This window comes from Mytilus californianus, unplaced genomic scaffold (genome assembly GCF_021869535.1).
Source record: "Mytilus californianus isolate M0D057914Y unplaced genomic scaffold, xbMytCali1.0.p SCAF_8, whole genome shotgun sequence".
Classification (NCBI taxonomy): Eukaryota; Metazoa; Mollusca; class Bivalvia; order Mytilida; family Mytilidae; genus Mytilus; species Mytilus californianus.
In genome coordinates, this window is record NW_026262734.1 from 8,811,424 (window position 1) to 8,818,861 (window position 7,438).

General features: G+C 34.1%; 1 long non-coding RNA gene across 2 annotated transcripts; it reads right to left on the bottom strand.

Moving 5' to 3' along the window:
• Positions 1-2,849: 2,849 nt before the first annotated feature.
• LOC127711346 (uncharacterized) lies at positions 2,850-4,253 on the bottom strand. 2 transcript variants are annotated; one of them, XR_007986645.1, is made up of 4 exons: positions 4,077-4,253; positions 3,823-3,873; positions 3,533-3,569; positions 2,850-3,279 (listed from the first exon to the last, which is right to left on the bottom strand). It is a non-coding gene; the product is annotated as an uncharacterized LOC127711346 (long non-coding RNA). The 2 variants fall into 2 exon arrangements; XR_007986646.1 differs by lacking the exon at positions 3,533-3,569 and having other exon boundaries at positions 2,850-3,265.
• Positions 4,254-7,438: the final 3,185 nt, after the last annotated feature.

The following is a 7,438-nucleotide window of genomic DNA, read 5'->3' on the forward strand; positions in this document are numbered from 1 at the left end:
ACCACTTCTCCTTATTTTTATATATGTTTGACTCCAATAAGAGAACAGCGAACAATTACTTTCGTCTTTATGTATATGAATGTGTTAAGCAAATTATTTCTACTTTCCAAGCGCTAAAAGAGGAAAGGTCAATATCCCCTAAATTTATTTCATACCTGGACCAGTTTTAAAAAGCAATCTTTCAATCTTTGCTAACATTTTCAGAATCACAGTTTAGTTTTACAACAACACATGGCGTTAATCTGACCGCTTTACAAAAAAATACGTCCAGATGGACCAATACTGCATTTTGGATGGAATTTGACAAATCGTGTGTACCTACAAAATACTTTAAAAGTAAAGCTATGTATTATTTTTTGGTTACAAAGAAATTTGCTTTGCAAATGTTCTTAAATGGAAAAATGTGCAATATAGTTTTAAAATTATCTCTAACAATAATGTGTGGCGCTGATTAAGTTCTTGTTTAATGGATATGTTTCAATAATGCGAATACTCTTATTTCGGTGCTTTGTGTCTACTCTATTCACTTTAATGGTTTTTGTGCCTCGTACCGATCTTTTGAGTTGGGCCAACTGTAACTGATTATTACAGTTTGTGTGTTCTTATGTTGTGCTGTTACACCACTGTCCCAGGTTAATGGCAGGGTTGAGTGCTCACAAACATGTTTAACCCCGCCACATTCTTTATATGTCTGTCCCAAGTCAGGAGCTTGTAGTTCAGTGGTTGTCATTGGTACATGTGTGTCATATTCGTTTTTCGTAAATTGTTTTGTTATAAATTATGCCGTTAGTTTTCTCGTTTGAATTGATTCACATTTTTTATGTCTGGGCCTTTTATATCCGACTATACGGTATTGGGTTTTCTCATTGTTGACGGCCGTACGTCGGCCTGTAATTGCTTACATCCACTTCATTTGAACTCTGGTGGATAGTTGTCTCATCGGTAATCATAGTACATCTCCTTTTTTATATATGTGTAAAAATGTTGTCAAATTTTTAATGTTCATTATTTAGACATTTTTATACTTAAATCCCAGCAGGTTTTTAAACTTTCGGATTTTACCGTAGCTGTTAAGTGAATCAACTTTAGGGGAGATTGGCCAAACCGTTTAATGAACAAATTTTTAGTATTTAATGCTTTAGATCATATCATAGGGAACATGTGTACTAAGTTTCAAGTTGATTGGACTTCAACTTCATCAAAAACTACCTTGACCAAAAACTTAAACCTGAAGCGGGACAGACGGACAAACGAACGGACGAACGGACAAACGGACGGACGGACGAACGAACGAACAAACGAACGGACGCACAGACCGAAAAACATATCCCGAACTCTAAGGTAAATTAAAAAGGAGTCTATAAAACCTGAGAAGACCAAATGCTCGACAATATCAACCATTAATTTATTTCATTGCTCTTCAAAGTGCAGGTGCTTTAGGTTTTGTTGGTCACAGTTGTTTGATATATAAATATATTTGTCTGTGAAACTACTTTTGGTCTCGAATGTATACGTACCTGATGAAGGTTTATTTCAAAATCATGTGATGTGCCCATTCAGTGAATTCGGTATCGTATATTTAGGAAATATTCGTCACACCCTGGCTGTCCACTCGGTGTCGTCTGAATTGTTTGTGTCGCTTAACTCCTGGTATACAGAAAATTATCCATCATTGCTTTCTTGTTGACCTTTATTTCAATACAATGAATGTGGTTATCCGACTCTTGTAAAATATTTATATAGGTATGTATATGTGCACACATGTTGTTTTCGAGTCCGTATGTTTACTTCTAGCGGTCAGTTAGCTTGTTTGATTTTGTTTTGTTGTGTTGTGTTGTGTTGTTTTGTTTTGTTTTGTTTTGTTTTGTTTTGTTTTGTTTTGTTTTGTTTTGTTTTTTGTTTTGTTTTGTTTTGTTTTGTTTTGTTTTGTTTTGTTTTGTTTTGGTTTTTTTTATGGGGGGAGAGGGGGGGGTCGTTGAGATGTATATCATTAACATCACTATTTATGCTGAACAGGTCAACATATAGCAACCAAACCCGCTCCTTTTTTCAAATAGCATAACTAATATTACTTTATCAACCTACAATTCTTCTGTTACATCTTTAACATACTAATCCTATGACGGGTTACCACTTATTCTTTCTTTCCTAATCCTTGATTAATTGGCCTGGTTTTATATGAATAACACGACAGTTCGTCATGTAGAGAACCGTTGACTGACGCTTCCGAAGTCTGCATTTGAAGGTAATCCTTAATGAATTACTTCTGTCTTTGTCGGGTTTCTCTGTCAATGATTTACTATGCTGCTCCTTGATTTACAGTTCATAAATTCATAAATAGGTTGAAACTTTTACATGATCCTATCACAAATATGGAGATATATTACATAGAGAATAATAATCGTGTCTCCCTGTACCTTTTATGGCATTACTGTGTGAAATCATTACAGTGCAGATGACATGATTCCATATCAGTAGGATAAAGGATAGAGTTGTAAATTATATATCAATGGATTTGTTTGCCATTTAGGGATTATGTATTCATCGCAGGTAGTCTCTGCTAAATTTATACACGATTTTCCTAGACTCCGGATAATTTAGAACTCTGCATATTGTATAGACATATGTCTATTGGTAGAGATCGTATGTTAACCTCTAAAACTTCTAGTGGTCATTTGAGTTATTGAGTTGTTGTGTTCTTGAGTTGTTGACACGTTGGTGTGTTGGTGTGTGCTCCGCATCTCATTGAATACATATCCATAAACAATATATAATATTTTAATAGATATAACCAATGGCAACCAATGATGAGATTCGATACTTGGGCTAGGTACATAAACATGTGATGGGTACTCAACCCTTCCCCTTACCAACCAATGGAATAACACATGGTGCAAAGAAGAACGAATATCTTACCCAAACAATAAAAAATACAATACACAATAGTTAATTAATAAAAAGAATGGTTTATATGACATGTTTCATCATCAATATAAATTACATTTGTACTTCACTTAACCCAGAACATTTTATTTTAATTGCCACTTTGGGTTTGACATAAAAATGTACCCGAAAATAATTGGAATGTTCATCTTTATGGATTTGCCAATCAACCTGTCAAACTCCGCCTCATTGTTGTTCACTTTATGGATTTGCCAATCAACCTGTCAAACTCCGCTTCATTGTTGTTCATCTTTATGGATTTGCCAATCAACCTGTCAAACTCCGCTTCATTGATGTTCACTTTATGGATTTGCCAATCAACCTGTCAAACTCCGCCTCATTGTTGTTCATCTTTATGGATTTGCCAATCAACCTGTCAAACTCCGCTTCATTGTTGTTCATCTTTATGGATTTGCCAATCAACCTGTCAAACTCCGCTTCATTGTTGTTCACTTTATGGATTTGCCAATCAACCTGTCAAACTCCGCTTCATTGTTGTTCATCTTTATGGATTTGCCAATGAACCTGTCAAACTCCGCTTCATTGTTGTTCACTTTATGGATTTGCCAATCAACCTGTCAAACTCCACTTCATTGTTGTTCATCTTTATGGATTTGCCAATCAACCTGTCAAACTCCGCCTCATTGTTGTTCATCTTTATGGATTTGCCAATCAACCTGTCAAACTCCGCTTCATTGTTGTTCACTTTATGGATTTGCCAATCAACCTGTCAAACTCCGCTTCATTGTTGTTCATCTTTATGGATTTGCCAATTAACCTGTCAAACTCCGCTTCATTGTTGTTCATATTTATGGATTTGCCAATCAACCTGTCAAACTCCGCTTCATTGTTGTTCACCTTATGGATTTACCAATCAACCTGTCAAACTCCGCTTCATTGTTGTTCATCTTTATGGATTTGCCAATCAACCTGTCAAACTCCGCCTCATTGTTGTTCATCTTTATGGATTTGCCAATCAACCTGTCAAACTCCGCTTCATTGTTGTTCACTTTATGGATTTGCCAATCAACCTGTCAAACTCCGCTTCATTGTTGTTCATCTTTATGGATTTGCAAATTAACCTGTCAAACTCCGCTTCATTGTTGTTCATCTTTATGGATTTACCAATCAACCTGTCAAACTCCGCTTCATTGTTGTTCACTTTATGGATTTGCCAATCAACCTGTCAAACTCCGCTTCATTGTTGTTCATCTTTCAAAACTTCTCTTAATGTTGAGTGTTTAATTAAACAAAATCGGCAACACATTTTATAAATTAAGGAAAATGTGACCAGGGAAAAAGCAGCTTCGTTTATTATTTTGGACTTTAATATAAATTTCTCAATTTTGATATTTTAGACTTTTAATTCTCTGGGTTTTATAATTCATATTATGTTCGTTTCTATTTACATTTCATATCCAGGACTTAAATCAACATGCTTTGATATGCATTTAATTCTCAGTTTGGACATTGAGTGACATATTTCACTCTGTTAGCTAATTAGTGACATTTTACCCTTTTCATAATTATATGTTTTTAAATATCATAATCAGATTAGTAAATTAACTTTATTCTTTAAGTTCTAAAAATAGTTTAATCCTTGACAGTAAACAATATCACTCCAATCAATTGTTATTTGTTATGTTTATTCTTGTCAATTTAATTGTGTATAAATACTTGTTTATAATTTTCATGAGGAATATTTTGGACTCAGGACTTTACACTGAACACAGTCCATCTGTAATAGTTTCAGTAACGAGAGGCCATTCTGTCAGGCTCCTGTTACACAACCCTACATGTCACCCAGTTTCCCCGGTGACAAAAACCAAAAACTATTACGTAAGCAAACTCATTTTTACTATGAGAATGAGTCCGAATTATAGAAGTTGGTATTGGGTAATAAGACATACCGAATTGGGAGGAGTAATTTGCATCAATTCTTCATATTTTACTCTAAAATAATCCTGTTACCATTCTCCTTCGTGCTATCTGTATTTATATATAATGAACCGTTTGATCAGGCTAGCCGCTATCATCATTGCACATTTCCTGTCGTAATTCACTTGTTTTTGTTCAACATATTTTGGCTGATGTTTCATGTTTCTTGTTTCGGTTGTATACAAACAATATTGGTTCTACAACGTATACTGATACAGATACATATATCTTTTTTTAACCTACTCTGACATCAGACTCGGACTTCTTTTAAACTGGGTTTTACTGTGCGTATCGCTGTGCGTTTCTTTATTCTACATTGGCTAGAGGTATAAGAGGAGGGTTGAGATCTCACAAAACATGTTTAACCCCGCCGCATTTTTGCGCCTGTCCCAGGTCAGGAGCCACTGGCCTTTGTTAGTCTTGCATGTTTTTTAATTTTAGTTCATTTATATGTTTTGGAGTTTAGTATGACGTCCATTTTCACTGAACTAGTACACATTTTTATTTAGGGGCCAGCCAAGGACCACCTCCGGGTGCGGGATTTTCTCGCTGCGTTGAAGACCCATTGGTGGCCTTGGGCTGTTATCTCAATTTTATAGTAATGCATATCTCTATTTCAAGTTCTTCGCAGAGAAACACACATTTAAGTTTGATATCTACATTTCCCATCTTCGCTAGTCAATGGTTACGATCCAGTCCCTCCCTTCATCGTACATTTCCATGCTTATTCTATTTCGATTTCCTATTTCTATTTATCTACATCAGGTGTATGGCGGTAAATTTTCCAATTAACATATTGATAAAGTGATTGACATACATACTTCTATTGTCTTAATGCTTTTTAATCTAATTGCATCATTTTCTTTCTCGTTTATGAACTTGTTCGAGATTAAAAGACCTTCTTTACTCCTCATAACAAATTGCATATAAAACTTCTCTACGAAGAACGTGAAAACAAAATTATATTTCACAAATACGAATACGAAATATTTTGAGCCCGTTACAAAGCATATTTATATATGAGGGGCCTGATGGGTTATTTTCGTTCTTCGTGATCGGCGCATTTTCGCTATCGTGATCCGTTTTACTGCAGATTTTTTTTTTTATATTTTGGTGATCCGTGATCATGGAAATTTATTTTCTGTGAATCGTGATTGACAAAAACATCAACTCGTGAATCGTGATGAGACCCCCCCCCCCCATCAGGCCCCTCGTATATATAGAAGTATTTTCAAGATAAATGTATTAAGCAGGCATTGAAAATAAATAAATATCCTCCATTTAAGACGGTGTTAAAAAATAAACAGAATAATAACCATTGTGTTGTTACTCAATACATATATATATGGCACGCCTGAACCACTTTTATAGATAATCCTAGATTATCTCAGATAAACTAGGATTATCTCAGATAAACTAGCATTATCTCACTATTTTACATTAAGCTCAGATAAACCGGGATTATCTCGATTTTTTTCAGATAATCCCGATTTATCTCAGAATTTTAAGATAAACCGGGATTTTCTCAGCTTAATGCATATTTGAGATAATTCATTATATTCCTCACAAAATTAGATAAATAATTAACTGGAGAAAATCCGGGATTATCTGAAAATTCTGAGATAATCCGGGATTATCTGAGAATTTTGAGAAATCGATTAACTGAAAAAAAAGTAGCCAATAGAAAGCCACGACACATTGGAGGAAAATTTCATGGTCAAAAGGGATAAGATATATAGATACAATGGTGCATCTATACAGATAGAGAAGAATGAAAGATTACGCTCTTACGGGAAACGTTTTAGAAGTTTTAAATTTCCAAATTTGATAAAAATAACAATTGATTTATTCAGGATGTACATGTATGACAAGTGTATCGATAATAATGAAGATCAGAGGGATCTAGAATTTAGAAGTTTGTCTTGAGAGTTTTTTTTTAAGAGACTTTGAATGTTATATCCGTATTTGTCTTTATGAAGATAGTGAAATATGTTACATAAATCTGGCATCCGCACAATTAACTAGGACAAATAACTAAAATGTTGAAATAAGTTAAGCAAAGTTGAAATACACCATTTCGAAGTTCTAATGAGTTTTCTTTTAGAAAGTTATAATCTTTAAAAAAAAAAATATCACGCGCCGTTTTTCTTTCCTTAATTTTCCCTATTAAAAGAGTAAAATATGGTGCAGGAATTTATCATCCATTTATTGCAAAGTGTTACATTTTAGTACTTACTTGGTAAGTTGTATAAAGTGTTTGTTGTCAATTAGATAATCTAATCATGATAATGACAAATGCCCAATACCTGAAATATTTATTACCTTACAACTCTATTATATTGTTAATCAGTTTGTTTTTAACGACACGTGGCCAATGCATAATTAACCTTTAAACAAACGCTGTTAAAACGGGGTTTTGATCCCTGAAGGACGCCACACTTTGCAATGAATTAGATCTATATTTGTTAACGTTTTCAAATTAAATAAACTGAATGGATTTCTTAAAATTCTCAAATCGCTTTAATATTATTACAAACAAAACGAAACGTTTATTTAA